Raw genomic sequence first — 8,794 nt, forward strand, 5'->3', positions numbered from 1 at the left:
GATAAAACTATAAAATTATCTTCAATAGGTAATAATACATTTCCAATGAAAAAGACATGTCTGAAAATTCATGAGCATATTATTAGTGATTGTTTCAGAAAGTAGTCACAAAAAGGATCTGTGAAGTGCAATAGTGCTGGTCAACTTAAAATATCATTAATAAATGGAGACATGAACTTAACGTAAAATCATATTATCTTTGCTTTATGTCTTTGGCATGTGTCCATGTTTAATCCTAAGCAATCAAAATTTTTAATAATGTAATCAAATTTAGAGTGTTTAAATATACTGTTGAAATGCATTAGAGACTAGAAGTAATATGGAAATTTTTATTTATGAGCCTCCAATGAGCATTTACTGATGCCACTGTAATTTCTCATACAAGTATACAAATGATACAGCAGCATGTCTTGCAGGTGCTACATTCAGTTATAATAAAACTCTTGCAGAACATGCGGGTGGATCATAAAGGAAGTGGCAATGGTTTTTCTCTGGGAACTGATAACCCTTATTATCATGAGTTGAATCGTGCATCTGTGTCCATAACTGACTGACTGATGGAGCAGTGGATGACTTTGTACACATTCCTGTGCTTTCCCTCTGTTTGCCCTTCTGTGTGTTATTCTCCTTCCAGCCGACCTTTGTAAGAGTGAAGTTTTCCCTTCCTGGCTTTCCTGTTTGGAGATAATGGAGGAAGTCAGGAGTGTGTACAGGAGCATGTGCAAGGCAGAAGTACCAGTTATCATAGTCATTCTTTTCTGATGTCTCCCTTGATTTTTATGCTTTGGTATCATTAAACAAAAAATAAACCAGTCTATTTAATATAGTATGGTTTTAACAGAGCAAAATTTAAGATGATTTTAATCAGGCAGTTGTCTCCGGACTTCTGGATAACTCTGGCCAGCCTAGTGGTCAAGTTGGCATTTAAGTCAGTGGAACAGGAAATTGTCATATAAAAAAACCTAGGTAAGAGAGTGAGGTAGAGAAATCATTGGCTACATTTTGAAGTTTGTCTGCATTAATATGGTTTAAAACCATATTAGTGGGATGCCTGTGATTGACTGAAGCCTTGCTGTTGTGATTGGCTGTAACCTAGCAACCAGCTCAGAAAAACAGCCTAACCTGTACAATTTTGGTTTATCTATAGGAATGAAAGTGTGGGGGTGCAGTGGCTGTTTTAGGCCCAAATAGTTTAATTTAAAAGTATTCTAGCCCAAACTCTGGAATATGGACTCTCTTGCCAGGTAGGACAGGTGGTTGAATGCCTACCGCATCATGGCCTTTGTTTACCTGTATTTCTAAAAACGTCATTTCTTCTCTTATTATCATGAATGCTTATGCATTCACTTATTTATTTTCTTTCAGTGATCATGCTGGCACTGTTGTGCTATCTGAAAATTTAGCCTTTTAGCTTCCTTGATGGTATAATTAACGTGAACTAAATAAATTCAGCTTGTAAACCACAGCTGTCAAGGCACCTGGGTATTTATAGTGTCACCCTCTCTTTCGAGGCAGGAGAGCTCTCACAACACATATGGTAGGGAGAACCTGGAGCAGATGGATTCATATACTTTGTCTTTCAATAAGGTAAGAGGGGATAACACTGCACTGAGCCTAGATCTATCGAGGGTACGAATAGGATGTGGTTTCACCAGACAATGCCTGGGTGTGACCAAATACATTCTAGATGCTTCAAAGCTGTGATATTTGGTTCTGCATTTTTCAATAAAAATAAAATGTTAACTTATAAGGCAAATAATAAATACTTTACTTGGCAGTAGTCAGTGACTGGAATTGGCATAAATAGCCATTTGCTTGCATTTATGGGAAGGTAACTAGGAATGCTAAGTGGCTTTCTCCTTTCACTTATATGACAAAATTTACCTTGACCAATGAGAACCACAGCAGTATTTGAAAAGGGACTCCTGAGGGCATAGGAAGCACACTGATACCTGAATGTGAGAACTGCTATGCTAGCAATGGCATATAAAAACGAAACTGAGAAGCCTGTCAGCCCTGTGAAGGCAGAGAACCGCTTTCAGAATCATTATGACGAGACAGCACAGATGAGGTTACTAGTACCCTGATCACTAATATCACAGAGAAGCTTGCTACTGACCCCGACAGATTATGTGGTCAGGATCATATGGACGCTAAGTCTGTGGCGACCTTTGCTGACTATGTTGTCCTGGGTGATACTCTCTGCTGCTGTAGTTGCCCCTTCTCTGAAGAACGTTGCCCTCCTAGGTCCAGGAATGTTGTGGGCATCCAGGGTCTTTTACACAGGACAGCCACATCTTGCCCTGTACCACCTCTCCCTGAACATGGAAGGAAAAGTTCATCTTGAACCGATCTCTGAGGACTTCTTCCAATTCCTTTATCCTAAAACTGGTGTAACAGGACCTCATATGCTTGGAACTGGGCTTATCTTGTATTTTCTATCCAAAGAAATAAATGTGATTACCCCAGAGACCTTCTCAGCTATATCAATAGCGGGGTTACTTGTCTATGCAATATGGTGCTGCTGTTAGAGAATTTGCTGATAAACACAATGAGCAAAAAATTGCCCAACTAGGGACCAGCAGTTAGCATAATGGCTATGTCGCTGGACTCCCATGTAGTCGACCGTGGTTCGAGTCCCGGACCTGGTGGCTTAAACTCATGCCAGGCGCATGTGCGTGCATGCCCAAGATCCTGAGAGGAGAATGGAGAAGGGATTGTGGCGTGGCCATCCCCCCCGGGGGATGATTTCTCGCTTTCTATCTCTCTGTCTCTCTCTGTCTGTCTGGCAAGCGCACACGCCCTATAGTGAAAAACTTCTCAAAAAAAAATTGCCCAACTAGAAGCAGCAAAGCAGGATACCATCCAAAAAACCCAGGATGTGATTGATTTGGAGAAGTCACAGCAGGCACTGATTCAGAAGCACCATTATTTTTTGATGTCCAGAGGAACAATATTGCTAAGACCTTGGAGGATATTTACTGGGAACGGCTCCATAGAGGGTATAAGGAGGTAAAGAACCTGTTGGACTATCACATTTCCATGTAGAATATGATGGTTCGAAAAGAACAAGAGCACGTGATTGACTGGGTGGAGAAGCATGTGGTGCAGGAGAAAGAGACAATTGCCAAGTGCATTGCAGATCTGAAGCTGCTGGCAAAGAAGGCCCAAGCACAACCAGTTCTGTGAATGTGTCTATCCCGGTTAGACAGCTAGAAACAGTTGACTGGCGAAATGTTTAGAAATCAGTCTATGTGGCAAAATCTTTGTACATTACTGTCTCCTGAAGTTACAGTTTACCTGCTCTAAAAATGAGAAGTTTGAGTTCCATATAGTGAAAGAACTAAGTCTTACTGGCCAGTGATAAGTTTCTCATTCTTCTAACCCTGCATTCAGAGTTGTATGGTCACTTTTCTTTTTCTTTTGGTAGAAGTTTTTGCTATAGGGCGTGTGTGCTTGCCAGACAGAGAGAGAGAGAAAGTGAGAAATCACCCCCTTGGGGTACGGCCACGCCACAATCCCTTCTCCTCCGTTCTCCTCTTGGGATCTTGGGCACGCACACACATGCACCTCGTGTGAGTTTAAACAGCTAGGTCCAGGACTCAAACTGTGGTCAACTACATGGGAGTCCAGCAACATAACCATTATGCTATCTGCTGGTCCTTATAGTCACTTTTGAAACAGGCAGTTTGCTTTTAATAAGACTTGCTCCTTGACTGATGACTACCAAGTAATAACTTAAATTTGTAATTAATTTTACCATCATGAAATAAAATGATAATTTAAGCAAAAAAAACAGAGAACATTTTGTCTGTTAATATCTGTCTGTTATTAATATTTTATCTGTTAATAGCTGTTTTTGTCTGTTAATGATAATATTATTAACAAATATTAATACACCATTTCTGAATTAAATCGTGCATTGTTGAAAACCAAGGTCAGGAAATTAGTGAAATTTTAGAAGAATAATCCACAGTTGGCTAATGAAAAGCCAAACTAATTAATGTTTCAGATACTTTTGTATATAGGCCTGTGGTTATAGTAGTTTATGAGTTACGTGGGGATATCAGTGATTTTTAAGGATTGTAAGTGGGTGGGAATCCTCTTGTCTGGAACACATATTGCAATGACTATAAGTTTTCTCAAATTATACCCCCTCACTACCAAGATTCTCTGAAGTCCCTAGTAATATGGCATATAGCCTATTGAGAATCACTGTCCACTGAGTCTCATTGATAGATAAGAACACACAAAAGTTTGTTGTCATGGAAGAAAAATTGAGAAGTAGTTGATGACTTTCTTCCAGTGTAGCGTATTTTCCTATAATTTCCACCATATTGTTAAACATTAGAGAAAGAAGTTTTTCATTTAGGAGATTCTGTCCATGCATAAAATATGCTTCATGTGAGAATGTGAGAATTGCCATCTGCTTTAATATCTTTGGAGGCCAGTTATCAATGACTGCTTTACAGGGTCAAAATTAATAGGCTCGAGCCTGTTGTATTGCAAGCAACTTTAAGATTTTGCTTGTTGTGAAAATATCCTCTAAGTGTCATTTCATAAAATTTTAGGCAAACTTTTGTGACAGTTCATGCTAATATGCATAATATTTCTGTCCTTACCCCATTTTTTAAACTTTTATTCTATATTTTTATCTGTAGGATGGAGATAATGTTAAATAGGACTCAGAAAAAATATCAAATAGGAAAAATAACAGTGAAGAATTAATACTATAATATTTTCCATGACAATTGATTACATGTTTATTCAGTAGTTTTAATTTAATGTCAGTTGAACAGTTTATACATTTTGCTTTGTAATGTTCATTTTTTGTGACAGTGTTGAAGTTTTTTTTTTTTTTTTTTTTTTAATTTATCCAAGAGTGAGGTACCTAGCTAATACAATAGCTTAGTTTCAGGGAATTTTGTCTTCTCAGTGGCTACAAATGTCTTCGCTATATGGTTGAGCTTTGATTATTTTGCTAACAGTAATTTGCTACCTCTAGTGAGATCATTCATAAATCTATAGTCATTAGTGCTGTGTTATAAAATATTCCCAAAAGCCACAGCGGAACAAGGTTCTGTAATTTCTGCTGTAGAAAAGTTGTTTAAAATATGTTACAAATATTCTGAAATTACTAAGTATGTATTGCAATAATATTCTAGTTTGCTGTATGTGACTCGTCATTAGGAAGTGAGGCGATGGCAGAGACAGCAATATATATAGTACACAAATGAAAATAAGTCAGATTTACAATTCTAAATCTATAATGCATGATAGCATCTGCTTTATGGTTCTGACTATTAAGATAATGCATCTTTTTATTCTGAAAACCTTGATTTTGAAATCTCATCACTGATAGAAATTAATGCTTGAATTATGAACTAAAATCAATTCCATTATACTTAGTCTTCTATTGAGCTTACAAAATGTACATTTACCTGCAGAATACATTCGTTCTTTTCTTTCTTAAAAAAAAAAAAAGTCAGCCTTAACTTCATTATATAAAAATACTGTCTCTTGAAAATAAAATTTAAAAAATGCAGGATTCCTAACACTCTTCTTAGGATGTAAGTAAAAGCAATGAATTATCTCTGTATTTTCTATAGTATCTATAGTTCTAAGTCTAAGTCTCTATACTTGTACAGAAAATGTGTTGACATTTTGTATGGTGGTAGTAATGCATTTATAAAATTTGTTCATAGACGCTTTCCATTTAAGATATGTGAAACTCACATAGTTTTGATTTACAAGGGAGTAATTATTTTCTTAAATGATAATACTGTCATTGAATCAGTACCATGATAAAAGGGAAATATTAAAGATTTCACAGAATTTCATTTGAGTTTAAGACTTTTAAGTGAACTCAATTTCCGTTTTTGACAAGCCTAATATCTGTAAAAGTAGTTGTAAGTAATCAGATCATGTGGAAATGCACATAACTTAAAGAGATTGATAGATAGATACATACATAGATAGTGGGGAGAAGTAGTGGAACAGTATTGTCAACTGAAATTGTCTATCATGTCTAAGATGTCTATTTTTCAATCCCCACCAGTATTAATCACATTGTCTTCAAATTGTTTGAGAATAATCTTTTCATCTTCTCTACATGAAAATAGAGTCGGGGCAAGCATTTGGGAAGCTATATATTGCTAAAGAACTAAGTTATCTTGCTTTGTTTTATCTATATAGACACTAATTAACTTACATCTAGGAGTTTGTTTTTTTTGCTCATCTGACAATTAAGATAGATTGGAATATTAAATATATACATTTTAACTTTTCTGTAAATAAATATAACTGGGACCAGCAGTTGACTTAATGGCTATGTCTCTGGACTCCCATGTAGTTGACCACAGTTCCAATCCTGGACCTGGTGGCTTAAACTCATGTCAGGTGCGTGTGCATGTGTGCCCAAGATTCCAAGAGGAGAATAGAGGAGAAAGGATTGTGCATGGCCATCCCCCCTGGGAGATTTCTCGCTTTCTGTCTCTCTGTCTCTCTCTGTCTTTTAGGCGAGTGCACGCCCCCTATAGCAAAAACCTCTCAGAAAAACAAAAAACATTATGACCAAGGTAATATTACTTCTGACCATTCAGTTAAATTTTTTTCTTTCACTCTGCTGGTCCTGGTTCTGTAGCCAAATGGATAAGGAATCTGGATGTCACACAGTCAGCTACAGTTCAAGTCCCACGCTGGCAACTTGAGAAACATGTTGGATATAAGTGTGTGTGCCCAATATCCCAACAGGATGGAGAAGCAGAGGAGAAGGCATTGCATCATAGTCATGCCCTACTGGAGGGTACTTTCTCCATTTCTCTCTCTCTGTCTTGCTTCCTAAGGTGAGCACACACACCTGAAAAATTAAAAAGTTTTTTTATTAACTTGGTAGTTAATTATATTTTTTACACATCTAAATATAAATAAGACAATGATTAGGTAATTCATTTTAATTGACACTTGATTGACTTAATAATGTGCCACCCAACAAATATCCTTTGAGGGACCAGCAGTTAACATAATGGCTATGTCGCTGAACTCCCATGTAGCTGACTACGGTTCAAACCCTAGACCCGGTGGCTTAAACTCACGTTGGGTGCGTGTGCATACGTGCCCAAGATCCCAAGAGGAGAACGGAGAAGAGACTGTAGCATGGACATCCCCCCTGGGGGATGATTTCTCGCTTTCTATCTCTCTGTCTCTCTCTGTCATTCTGGTGAGTGCACACGCCCTATAGCAAAAATCTCTCTCTCAAAAAAAGCACCCTTTGAATACTAATAAAGATCTGATCATTTTTAAAATAAATATTTTAAAAGTTTTATTTTTTATTTATTTTTATTTCAATTTATTTTATACATTCAGTCATAGTATTTAACTTTCAAAGTGAATATTACATGTGTACATTTCTCACCTGTCCAGTTCACGATTCTAGAAAGTTATCTTCAATAGTTAATAATCCATTTCTTTGTCTCATAAATGCCTTGCCTGTCTATTTTTCTCCTTAATGTCCTTCCTCAGACTCTACTCCTTCACCTGCCCTCTTCCCACACTCTATTTGGTATTCATAACTATTTACTTAGTTTTTATAGCCTTCAATCATTCAGTTTTGGCCATAGAGTGCAGATACACAGTATATATTAAGTGGATACATACAATGCCTTTCCTTCATAGCCTGGCTTGCTTCACTCAGCAGTAAATCTTCCATATTCTTCCACTTTTTGTCAAAAGCCAGGGTCTTGCTGTTTTTGATAGCTGAGTAGTAGTATTCCATAGGGTGTATGTGCTACAGTTTTTCAATCTAATCATCTGTTTGTGGACATTTGGGTTGTTTCCATGTCTTAGCAATTGTGAATAATTCTGCAATACACATGGATGTACGAGCATGTTTCTGATTAAGAATTCTTTTGTCCTTTGAGAGATACTAAGAAGTGGAATTGCTGGATAATATGGTAGTTCTATTTGTGGATCTTTGAGTAATCTCCATATTGTTCTCCACAGTGGCTGGACCAATTTACATTCACATCAACAGTGTAGGAGTGTTCTCTTTCACCATGCCCCTGCCAGCATTTATCTTTTTTTTTTTTTTTTTTTAATCTTAGTCATTCTGACTGAGGTTAGGTGGTATGTCATTGTGGTTTTGATCTGCAATTCCCTTACAATGATGGATGATGGGCATTTTTTCAAATGCCTTTTGGCTATTCATATGTTTTCCTTAGAGAGTGTTTTTTTCATCTCATTCTCCCATCTTTTAATAGGGTTAATCATCTTTTTTAAAATCAGCTACTTGAGTTTCTTGTGTATTCTGGTTATCAGTCCCTTATCTGACACATAGGTTACAAAAATATTTTCCCATTCTGAGGACTGTTGTCATTCACTAATTTACTCTGTCTTTTGCCATGCAGAAACTTCTTAATCTGATGTAATCCCACTTGTCTATTTTGGGGATTATTGGCAGTGCTTTGGGGGTCTTATTTAAGAAGACTTTGCCTACCCCATTGTCTCCCAGAGCTTCCCCAGTGTTTTCCAGCAGCAGTTTTTATAGTTTGAGGTCTTAGATTTGGATCTTTGGTCTACTTCGGCCTGATTTTTCTCAATGGTGAGAGATAGGGGTTCAGATTCATCATTCTGCAGATGAATCTCCAGTTTTTCCCCACACCATTTGCTAAAGAGGTTTTCCTTTTCCCACAGGATTGACTGGTACCCTTTGTCAAAAATCAGTTGGTTGGGACCAGCAGTTAGTGCAATGGCTATGTCGCTAGACTCCCACGTAGTCGACTGCGGTTCAAGTCCC

The 8,794-nt window shown here is 37.3% G+C and overlaps 1 protein-coding gene and 1 pseudogene across 1 annotated transcript in view; both read left to right on the forward strand.

The window, feature by feature from the left end:
• The window catches only part of PCDH11X (protocadherin 11 X-linked), a 779,107-nt gene that overhangs the window by 608,023 nt on the left and 162,290 nt on the right, over positions 1-8,794 (forward strand).
• On the forward strand, positions 2,181-3,189 carry LOC102485206 (ATP synthase F(0) complex subunit B1, mitochondrial-like; annotated as a pseudogene).

Source organism: Tupaia chinensis, unplaced genomic scaffold, assembly GCF_000334495.1.
Source record: "Tupaia chinensis unplaced genomic scaffold, TupChi_1.0 Scaffold000005_2, whole genome shotgun sequence".
Classification (NCBI taxonomy): domain Eukaryota; kingdom Metazoa; phylum Chordata; class Mammalia; order Scandentia; family Tupaiidae; genus Tupaia; species Tupaia belangeri.